The sequence below is a fragment of the Macaca mulatta genome, chromosome 4 (genome assembly GCF_049350105.2).
Source record: "Macaca mulatta isolate MMU2019108-1 chromosome 4, T2T-MMU8v2.0, whole genome shotgun sequence".
Lineage (NCBI taxonomy): Eukaryota > Metazoa > Chordata > Mammalia > Primates > Cercopithecidae > Macaca > Macaca mulatta.
Window position 1 is genome coordinate 83773518 of NC_133409.1, and position 12578 is coordinate 83786095.

At 34.1% G+C, this 12578-nt stretch overlaps 1 protein-coding gene across 3 annotated transcripts in view; it reads right to left on the minus strand.

Annotated features, from left to right (window-relative positions):
• GRIK2 (glutamate ionotropic receptor kainate type subunit 2) overlaps positions 1–12578 on the minus strand; it is a 699047-nt gene that overhangs the window by 15469 nt on the left and 671000 nt on the right. The window lies entirely within an intron of this gene.

Consider the following 12578-nt stretch of genomic DNA (forward strand, 5'->3'; position numbering starts at 1 on the left):
TTGTTTTTCTGGTGGAGGCAACAATATAAATAAAATATATTGCTTATGCTAATGGAGGTACATATTCATCTGCATTAGATATTACGTGATAAGTAATATCTGCTAATTTGTTGACCAGAAACATACAAAAATATTGAAGCACACGCATTTTTCTACATCTGTTCCAAAGGATTGGTTTTATTGCTTTCTCCCACCTAGAAATAGCCTGCTTCTAAAATGTAATCTTTTTCCTAAGACACTATACTGCACATTCCAGTTTTTGTGTACAGATTCACCCATAGTGTTTTCCTGCTTGCGGAAAAATACTAAACATTTCAGCTTGTATTCAACATTGCCTGTAATTTTGTTTTGATTTAAAGTGTCCACATCTATACATCTTTTAGTGAGAGTAGGCAATGTAAAAGTAGAAAGACAAGAATCATAGAATGTAAGTAACCTGTTGAAAAAGTTTGAGAAATGAAGATCTACCAAACCCAACTGAAGAGTTGTTTCTTTAACATAATCTTTTCTCTACTCAGAAGCTATAGAAGTTTATGGCTTGTCTACATTTTTTACAGCTTTCCTAAATAGGGGCATTGCCCATTCCTATAATTAGAAGTCAAATATTTTATTTTCATTATGCAATAATTCTCAAGTATACTAGGGGAATTTCTGCTTCTCAGTGTCTCCCCTGAGCTCTTCTTAAAATACTAATCTAACACGAATGTGCAATGTAAATTCTGTACCTCAACCACTTCAGATTTCAATATATTAGACCAGCTTATACTATTTTCTATCTTAATCACTCACTTATTGGGCATTCAGCCTAGGTTCCCTGGTATTATTATTTACTTGTTGAGATATGGCCTGTTTTCCTAAATACATTACAAGCTTTTTTGTATGGAGGATATCTATCTATCTGTCTGTCTGTCCAATCAGTCCATTCACACATTTATCCATCCATCCATCCATCCATCCATCCATCCATCCATCCATCCATCCATCTAACAGATATAGAAAGATGCATGTGCTTCATTATTTTTATATGTTTCTGGTCAACGAATTAACAAAAATATCACTTATGTAATATCTAATGCAGATGAGTATCTATACCATTAGCAAAAACACTAAAGCACACTAAAGAAACATCCATCCATCTGAATTCTCATTTTTCAAATAATAGGCTCTCAGCAAATGTTTGCATATTCTGAGGAGCATAATAACTGACTAAAAGCATCTTAACATAAGAGCAATAACATGGTGCTTGAGTCTCTGTGATATGTAATAAAACACCATAAATTAAGGTTATTTTGCTTGACTATTCAGTATTTATTAATTTGCTATATCTAGCATGGTGCCAGTTGAAAGATCAATTTTATTCTGATAATCATATATTTTCCCTGCAAAATAAATGCTTACTTGATGGGATCTCCATTTTAAGCAGAATGATAGTTTATCAAATGTCTTTGAATGAGAAACAGTGTAGGAACAAATCTTGTGTTGATAGTGTTTGTGAAAACGGCCACACCTGGTTAACAAAAAGTTGTAATTTCTTTTCTTTGTGTGTGTGTGTGTGTGTGTGTTTTGTTGTTGTTGTTTGTTTTTGTAGACAGAATCTCGCTCTTTCACCCATCCTGGAGTGCAGTGATGGGATCTCAGCTCACTGCCACCTCTGCCTCCCAGGCTCAAGTAATTTTCCTGCTTCAGCATCCTGAGTAGCTGGGATGACAGGCGCCCGCCACGCCGCCTGTATTTTTAGTACAGATGGGGTTTCACCATGTTGCCCAGCTGGTCTTGACCACCTGAGCTCAAGCAATCCACCCGCCTTGGACCCCCAAAGTGCTGGGATTACAGGAGTGAGCCATGGTGCTCAGCCTGTAATTTCTTTTCTATAAATATAATTATAAGCAAGATTTGTGGAGGGTGATTACTTGGAAAGTAGACTTTCAAATATAAAAAATTCTTAATGCACTTAAGTATTTATTTTATGAAAGCTCATTTCTCACTTTGAGAACTACTGAAAGAATATAATTTTATTGCCAACTCACTATATGCACCAACTGCATTGCGATGTCTATTCCAGCATCTTCAAACACTATATTCTCCATTACACTCTCAAGAACAAAATAATACACAAATAAACAAAAGCACCCTACTTTTCAGCAAGTGAGACACCTCTTGACTTCTTGCCACCTGAACTTCCTATTTCCAGCATTGATTGTAAATATACAAATTTCCCATTGCCAGCAAACCTCAGTATACTTGCTTTTATGAATATAGGAATGTTTAAATGATACTTGATTTGAATTCAAATGTACAAAGTTAATGGGCTTCTTATTAAGGTTTTAAGCACGATGAAATAATATAGGGAATATAATCAATGCCAATAAATCAGTGACATGTTTTACTTGTCCTTCCTTCATTGATCTAGTTTAAGTATTTTTTAAAAGGACAAGTAATTAAAAATGAATTATTAGTTATTTCATACATAATTTGATGCTCCTTTGGAAGTATTTTTAAAAATATGCCAGTTAAGGTTAAATGTGGACTGAAATTTCAGCTAGATGAAAAATCTCAAGGACACATTGAGACCAAAGAATGAAAGAATCTTCCATTCTCCTTGTGACACGAACAGCCATGCACTTAGCTCTAATGAAGTGAACACTCATTAATTATGTAGATAGAGATAGTTCCTCCGAAGTCCAAACTCCCGCATGAATCTGTACGCTGGCAAACGAAGAATTGATGTTACTGAAGGTCAACTGAGAGAAGCTCAGGAGTCACAATGTAGGTCGCCTTCAAGAAATATCTATATTTTTTCAAGAGGCCTCTAAGTTTAATTAGAAAACACTAAGGGAATTATAAATGTGTCTATTAGAACATGCATCATTGTAACTTAGAGTCAATTTTCAAACTGTTAGGAGGACAGACAACCATAAATGAATGGAGGAAGGTAGACAAAAATATCTGGAAAACTGCAACACTCAAAATAGACAGATGGCCTTCAGTTTCAGTTTTACTAAAACCTTGTGAGACTATATGGTCACAGGGTGACCATATATATTTTTTTTTGAGATAATATGAAATATTTTGTCTAAATTTCACATATTTAAAACGTGGATAAATGCATTTTTTAAAAAATTCAGGATAAACCAAGCACATTTAAAGCCAAATTAGCCCTTGAATCTTCACTGCAATCTCTAATCTTTGGTTCTTTTTATATCCCTGCTCTCAGTGGGACTTTCTTTGATAATTTAAACAAATTCTCCATATTTACAGTAAGGAACTGTTATGTTTGTAAATGATCTTTTCACAAGTTGCCAAAAGATCCCATTTACCAAGTAAAAAAAGTCCTAGGTTGTAGAGAGTGAATGGAAAGAAGGAAGGAAGGAAGGAAGGAAGGAAGGAAGGAAGGAAGGAAGGAAGGAAGGAAGGAAGGAAGGAAGGAAGGAAGGAAGGAAGGCGGGCGGGCGGGAGGAAGGAAGGAAGGAGGGAGGAAGAGAAGGAGGGAAGCAGGCAGTATTAGTACATACATTTATTACATAGTAAAACCTCTTCATATGTCAGATGTATAAGACCTGATGCTCCAAATGAGCCCTCAAAGGAGGTATAGAGGCAGTTTCAAGTGACATACAATGATAGCATATGGATAGGCACATAAAAACTACAAATGTATCTATCCAGAATTTCCTCAACAATAGAGTTACTGTCTCTAAGTGTCCCTTTTACGTTAAACTTTAATCAAATATCTTTATGTAATATTGTGATTTCATGAGAATCTCTCACAAGACATAGATTAAAACTCCTTAAGAGATTAAACTGTGATTATTATAAACAGTGAACACAAATCTCACCAAATATTTCAGAGCTAAATTGTTGGGTTTATTAAATTGAGTTATTCTTATCTTCCTTCGTTATTTCCTTCCTTCCTTCCTTCCTTCCTTCCTCCCTCTCTCCCTCTCTCCCTCCCTCCCTCCCTCCTTTTCTCTCTTTTCCCTCCTTTCCTCCTTTTCTCCCTCCCCACTTTTTCATTCCTCTATCTTCCCTTTCCTTTTTTTTTGTCTTTCCCATCCTCTCTTTTTATTTCTTATTCTTTTTTTTCTTGCCTTTCCTGTCCTCTCTTTTTATTTCTTATTCTTTCTTTCTTTCTTTTTTTTTTTTTTTTTTGAGACTGAGTTTTGCTCTTGTCACCCAGGCTGGAGTGCAATTGTGCCATCTCAACTCACTGCAACCTCCACCTCCCAGTTTCAAGTGATTCTCCTACCTCAGACTCCAGAGTAGCTGGGATTACAGGCAAGCACCACCATGCCCAGCTAATTTTTGGATTTTTAGTAAAGAGGGGGTTTCACCATGTTGGCCAGGATGGTCTCAATCTCTTGACCTTGTGATCCAGCCGCCTTGGCCTCCCAAAGTGCTGGGATTACAGGCCTGAGCGACCGTGCTCAGGGCCCTGTTTCTTATTCTTTTGTTCCCTCCCCCTTCCTTCCCTAACTTCCACTTCCCTCTCCTGCTCTTCTCTCCCCTCCCCCTCTATCATTCTTTCCTTTCCCCCGTTTTTTCCTTCTTCCTTTCTTTCCTCTCTATCATTCTAGGAACCTTACTTGTAGAATAAAATGCGCACGTAGTTCTAAATACTTAAGTTTAAAGTTTAAGTCTATTGTGCACAATATGTTGATTTACTTCTTCTATTGCCCTTTTACTACCCTGTACAAACTCTGAATTTTACATGCCAACATTTTTCTCTTTATCTTATTTCATTATGTCTAGACAATATAGAACTAATAAAGTAAATGCAGTCAGCATTTCTTTTAATTCTGAGGTAGGCTTATTGATTGATAAATAACTTTTCTTTAAAGGTTGCACAGCAAATTGTCCAATAATGAACATACTGAAATCACATTATCCTATATTGAAAAATATATCCTGAAATCAATGTATCTTATATTTAACATGCTGAAATTGCATTATCTTACATTCTGGAAATCTCTCATTCAGCCTTTCAAATGTTTGTGTACTTTCAAATCAAGCTTCTGTATGCTTTAATCAATTACAAGGGCCAGAAACAAAATCATTCTTGCTTTTTATAATATATCTCCTTCTAAAACTCATTACAATCAAATTGGCTATTCCCACATGCACTTCTGTTTTTGGTAAATGTACATCTATTTGATTTTTAAAGTATTACTTGTACAAATAATCTTGAGTAATACTACATATCAAATATATCTCGTGCATATTCACATTACACATCAGCAAAATAAAGGCTTCCATCTATCTATTAAAGGAAAGAACAGAAAAAAATAAATACTTGTTTATAATGTTTAAATTTATTGTTGGGGAAGAATTTTTCCCTTCTCTTATTAATGTCCCCATAAATTTTTTTCTTTTAAATTCAATTTGCACTGCTTTGAAACAATAATTACTATTAATACTTATTGTAAAGTAAGATAACGTTAGATAATAATTACTATTGTTATTACATGTGTTCTCTGTGTCGAAAACATGTTGATCCTTCATTAGATTTTTCTGTCTGACTCTATGTACTCTCCTTTCTGCCTTTGAACTTACATATTGTGAACTCACAGCTTATCAATTTGTATTTTTTGTAGGTCCTCTTTTTCAATGTAATACATTTCTTCTAGCTTGTCATTACTTGAATACATTAGGCATTATCTAAAATATACTAATTTACATGCTTTGTGGGTATGTGATTATACAATAATCATTAATCATATAACATTCCAGGGACTTGTCTCAAAAAATTATAATAATGCTTTAGTTATTCCTCTATTTTGAAAAAGTTTAGTCCAATAAGTGTTTCCAAAACATATACCCCAAAACATAAGTCACTTTAAATATTGGCTTAAGACCAGACCAGACTACTTGTCAGTGGTAGGTAAGCAACCATCCTTTACTCATCTATTTCATTAAGCATTAATGAAGTGCTATCACAGAGTAAGAAATGTTTTATGAATAACATAATGAATTCAAAAAATGATCAATTTTAGTCAAAATACATCCTGTCAGAATTTTAGTATTGCACATCTTCTCAAGCTCTTATTAAATTTAATAGACTACATAGAGTTCATAAGCAGACTTATTTCACATTTCTTGTATTGACCGCCTAGAATATGTGGTGACAAAAAAAGTTTACAAATTCTTATGCCTATTTAAACACTATATTTTAGTTTGATGTTTTATTTAGTCAATAATACTATTATACAATATCATGACACCATTTTCTTTATTTTCTTTTCCTCTGTAAGACTTGGCTCAGTTTAAACTAAAAAAGAATTTCTGTGATTATTTGATTAATATATATTTATCCCAATAAGCAGAGGTGGCATTTGTTAGTATAATACCTGGTACACAATATATACACAATATTTATTGAATGAATGCATGTTTACATAAAGTAACATAATAATTACCTAATAATTTGTCATGCATTCTTATAATTTTATCTTCAGCAATTTGAATTATTTAGCCAAACTGTAATTGTATATAATCTATAGTTATCTCCAATAATTATAATATATTTCTATAAAGCTAAGCATTTACTATGTAACAATTAAACACTTTGTGGGCCCATTTCTAACCTTTTAAGAGGAGCTAAACTCGGGTGCAGTTACTGTCATCACTCCTTGTATTTTCTTTTGAAGGCTGATACAGTTTTGCTGTGTCCCCACCCAAATCTCATCATGAATTGTACTCCCATAATTTCTACATGTTATGAGGGACGTGGTGGGAGATAATTAAATAACGGGAACAGTTTCTCTCATACTGTTCTTGTGGTAGTGAATAAGTCTCATGAGATCTGATGGTTTTATAAGGAGTTTTCACTTTTGCTTCTTTCACATTCTCTCTTGCCACCACCATGTAAAAAGTGCCTTTTACCTTCCTCTGTGATTGTGAGACCTCCCCAATCACATCTTCACAGTCTCACGTATGTCTTTATCAGCAGTGCGAAAATGGACTAATGCAGAGAAATACCATTGAAAGGCCTTAATTTTATAGAAGTATAAGAAATTCATGAGCAAAAATGATAGACACAAAGAGTAATTTCATCTTTAAAAACGTATCAATCCATAACATTTTAATCCCAAAATGGTATCAGATAAAAGTGAACCAATCTTTCTGATACCTAATAACATTTTCATATTGGATATCTGTTCAATCACTACCTTGCTGAAAATTTTGTAGTGGCACTCTTGAGATATCAGATAAAATACTAATTATTAACTATGTCATGCAATCCCTTCCTTTTACCTATCTCAAGATTCCTGTATTAGTCTGTTTTCATGCTGCTGATAGGGACATACCCAAGACGGGATAAAACGAGGTTTTATTGGACTTACACTTCCACATGACTGGGGAGGCCTAAGATTTATGGTGGGAGGTGAAAGACACTTATTACCTGGTGGTAGCAAGAGAAAAATGAGAAAGATGCAAAAGCAGAAACTCCGATAAAACCATCAGATCTCATGAAACTTATTCACCACCACGAGAACAGTATGGGGAACCACCCCCATGATTCAATTGTTTCCCACCGACTTCTTCCCACAATACATGGGAATTATGGGGATACAATTCAAGATGAGATTTGGGTAGGGACACAGAGCAAACCATATCACTTCCTCTCTGAATTTATCCTCTCCTCCCTATATCTAACCTGACAACAATACAAACAAGTTGGGTTTCCCTCTGCCTGGGTTGACCTTTTTTCACTCTTTCTCTAATTTTCTGGTTGAACTTTCTCTCGTCCAGATAAATTTCTTATGCTGACCTTTTCATCTCTTTACAAACTTTCCCTAGGCTGCCACAGAGATATATAGTATCTCTCTCTTTTGGAACCATAGCACATTTTCAGATATTCCTATATAGTATTTGGTATATAATATTTCAATTTTTAAAGTATCTTTTTCTCCATTAAGATGATAATATGAGTGTCCTAATGGCAAGGACCATATATGAATCAATTTTTACCCCTACGGTCGCACTATTAATTGTTAAGTACATAAATATTACTTAGCATAGCTGTGAGATTCTAAGTATACAATAGTGAACAATATAACCATGACACCTGCCCTCCTAGAGCTTTCAGTGTGACAAAGAATATGTAAAATTTAGCAAGCTTTTACAAATAAAAAGGGGAATGTGTCATGGAATTATGTGACAGATGAAACTATAATAAATTAGTCTTCAGGAAAGGTAAGCAAAAAGATTACTTCTATTTGATAACAGGAGTAAGAATGATAATTCTTTTACTTTTGCTACCTTTTTCTTCTCTCTCTTCTCTTTCCATCTACATTCCAGTTTTGGAAAGGTGTACATAGAAAAGGAAAATGATAGTGAGAGCATCTCAAATCCATTTTGTTCATTTCTTCTAGATTGAGAGGATAGGATGAGGTACAAGATATCAGGGCCACAGAAGAATTTAGCCAACTATAAATGACACTGTTCATGTAGAAGTGAGAGAAGAGAGGTTAAAAATCATCTGGTATCAAGAGAATAAAAAAAAATTTTCTAAAGACATACCTAATAAATAATTAGTTAAAAATGCAAATAACTTTTAAAACACAATCATAATAAACAACCCCACTAAAAAATGGTCCAAAGACCTTAACAGACACTTCATCAAAGGAAATATACAAATACCAAGAGAACATATGACAAGATGCTCCATATCATATGTCATAAAAGAAATGCAAACTAAAATAATGCTTTATTTAAAAAACAATAAATAAAAATTGCAAGAGTATGTTGCTACCTATCAATAATAACCTTGAATGTAAATTAATTCTGCAATCAAAACACATACAGTGGCTCCATGTATTTTTAAAAAGATCAAATTATATGTTGCATATAAGAGATTATTTTTAGCTTTAAGAGTATTCATAGCTGAAAGTGAAGCAATGGAAAAGGTATTCCATGCACATGGTAACCAAAAGTCAGCAGGGATAGCTATACTTAGAGTTCAAGTGAAAAACGCTGATAGGAGACAAAGAAGGTCATTATTTAATGATAAAGGAGTAAATACATCAAGAGGACACAATAATTGTAAATATATATACACCAAATATTGATTCACCTAAATAGATAAAGCAAATATTAATGGACTGAAAGAAGAAATTAAAATAATAGTAGAAGGCACCAATACCCCACTTTTATTAATAGGTAAATCAACTGGACAGCAAATTAACAAGAAAATACTGGGCTTGAACTGCACTTTTGATATTGTTTGGCTCTGTCCCCACCCAAATCTCATGTAGAATTGTAATCCCCATATTTTAGGGAAGGACCTAGTGGGAGGTAATTGGATCATAGAGGCAGATTTCCCCCATGCTATTCTTGTGATAGTGAGTGAGTGCTCACAAGATCTGATGGTTTAAAAGTGTGACACTTCTTCCCTGAACCTGCACCCACTGCCACCATGCGAAGAAGGTCCTTGCTCCCACTTAGCCTTCTGCCATGATTGTAAGTTTCCTGAGGCCTCCCAGTCATGCTTCCTGTTAAGCCTTCAGAACTGTGAGTCAATTAAAACTCTTTTCTTCATAAATTTCTCAGTCTCAGGTAGTTCTTTATAGCAGTGTGCAAACAGACTAATAAAACTTTATATGGAATGAACCTAACAAACATATATAGAACTTTCCATTCAAGAGCAGTAGAATATGCTTTCTTCTCAATTTTACATGTAACATTCTCCAAGACAGGGCATAGTTTAGGCCATGAAACAAATCTTAACACATTCAAGAAGGTTGAAATTATATGTAGTATTGTTTCTGACCACAATAGTATGAAACTGGAAATCGATAACAAGATAAATCTTGGAAAATTAACAAGTACGTAGAAATTAAACAACATGCTCCTGGACAAGTAGTAGGTCAAATAAAAAATCAAAAGGAATATTAAAAAATATATTGAAACAAATGACAATAGAAACACAATATATCAAAACCTACAGAATGCAGCAAATGCAGTTCTACGAGGGAACTTTGTAGCAACAAATGCCTGTACTTAAAAGAACAAAGATCCCAAATAGCCTGACATTATGCCTCAAGGAGCTAGAAAAGGAAGAACAAACTAAACCCTAAAGTTAGCGGAAGTAAATTATAAAGATCAGAACAGAAATACATCAAACAGAGAATGGAAAAACCATAGGAAAAAAAAATCAGTAAAACCAACAGTCACGTCTTTAAAAAAATAAACAAAATAGACAAACCTTTTACTAGACTAAGGGCAAAAAGAGAGGAGACTCAAACAAAATCAGAAAGAAAAAGGAGGCATTAAACTGAAAACTCTAAACCATTACTGAAAGAGATTGAAGACATTATAAGTAGAAAGAAATCTATGGTCATAGACTGGAAGAATTAATATTGTTAGAAATTTTCTTCCTGGCCAGGCCCAGTGACTCATGCCTGTAATCTCAGCACTTTGGGAGGCCAACGTGGGTGGATCACAAGGTCAGGAGTTCGAGACCAGCCTGGCCCAGCATGTTGAAACCCTATCTCTACTAAAAATACAAAAAATTAGCCGGACATGGTGGTGCGAGCCTGAAATCCCAGCTACTCAGGAGGCTGAGGAAAGAGAATTGCTTTAACCCAGGAGGCAGAGGTTGCAGTGAGCCAAGATCATGCCAATGCACCTCGGCCTGGGTGGCAGAGCAAGACTCCATCTCAAAAAAATAATAATAAAAAAAAATTCTTCCTACCCAAAGCTATCTACAGTTTTAATGCAAGCTCTATTAAACTCCCAATGTAATTTTTCATAAAAAATAGGAAAGCAATCCTATAGATTATGTGAAATAACAAAAAAAGCCTAATACTCAAGGCAATAATGAGCAAAATAAAATAAAATAAAGCTAGAGGCATCACAATATCTGATTTCAAATTACACTGTAAATCAATAGTAATCAAAATAGCATGATACTGCCCTCCTCCCAAGAAAAAATAGACACATTGACCAATGTAACTGAATGGAGAGTGCAGAAATGAACCCACACATGTATGGTCAATTGTCAAAACTATCAAGAATACCCAATGGAAAATAATAGTCTCTTCAATCAACGGCATTGAGAAAACTGGATATCCACAGGCAGAATATGTAATTCGGTCTTTTCCTCACACCACATACATAAATCAACTCAAAATGCACTAAAGAATTAAAAGTAAGGTCAGAAATTGTAGAAGTACTAGAAAAAAAGCATAGGGCAAAAACTATACAACATTGATTTGGGCAGTATTTTTTTAGATTTGAACCCAAAAGTGCAGGCAACAAAAGCAAAAATAGACAAATGGGATTACATCAAACTAAAAGCTTCTGCAAAGGAAGGAAAAAAATTAACAGTGTGAAGAGACAACCTAGAGATTGTGAGAAATATTTGCAAGCCACACACCCAATAAGGTGTTGAATCAAAATTATATTAAGAACTCACACAACTGAATAGCAAGAAAAAAATTATTTAAATGAGTAAGGGACCTGAATAGACATTTCTCAAAACATACAAATGGCTAACAGATATATGAAAAAAAGTTCATCATTGTTAATCATTGGGGAAATGCAAATTAAAACCACAATGACCTATCACCTCACACTAGTTAGAAAAGCTACAACAAAAAAAGACAAAAGATAACCAGTATTGGTGAGGATGTGGAGAAAAAGAAACCCTTGCAAACTGTTGATGGGAATGTGAATTAGTTCAACCATCATGGTAAACAGTGTGGAGGCTCCTCAGAAAACTAAAAGTAAAATTAGCATAAGATCCATCAATTTTACTTCTATGTATTTACTCAAAAGATTTGAAATCAGTTTGTCAAAGAGATGTCCATACTCCATTACTCATTGTAGCACTTTTCACAATAGCCAAGTTATAGGATCAACATTACATTTATAATGAATCAGAGAGTAAAGAAAATGCAGTATGCATAGACACAATGGAATACTATTCAGCCCTAAACGATAATGAAATTGTTGTCATTTGTGACAACCTAGATGAAACAAGAGAATATTACGCTAAATGAAAGAAGCCAGGCACAGAAAGACAGATACAACATATTCTCACTTACATGTGAGATCTAACACATTTGAACTGATAGAAACAGAGAGCAGAGACTGGAGTGTTGACAGAAATGGGGAGATGATGGTCAAAGGGTACAAAATCTCAGACAAGAGGAATAGGGTCTTTTTTAATCTATTGCACAACATGGTGAATATCATTAGTAACAGTGTACTGTACATTTCAAAAATTCTAATACATTTCGAATGTTCACACCACAAAAAACATAAGTATCTGAGTTGATTGATATGCTAATTAGCTTAATTTAATCATTCCTTATTGTATTCATAAATCACAATATCGCCTTTACATCATAAATATATACATCATAAATATTTAGTTTACAATAAATTTTTAAAATAATATAAACACGTTCTACTTGAAGGAATATTTATAGAATATGCAGGAGAATACTCAGGTACCTAAGATCATAAAGGGAGATGCTTATATATGGCATATAAAATGTATCAATGAAGAATTCAAATTATAGACTATATGTATTAGACAGTTGCCTTTTATTAATATTCAGTATATCCTCTAACTT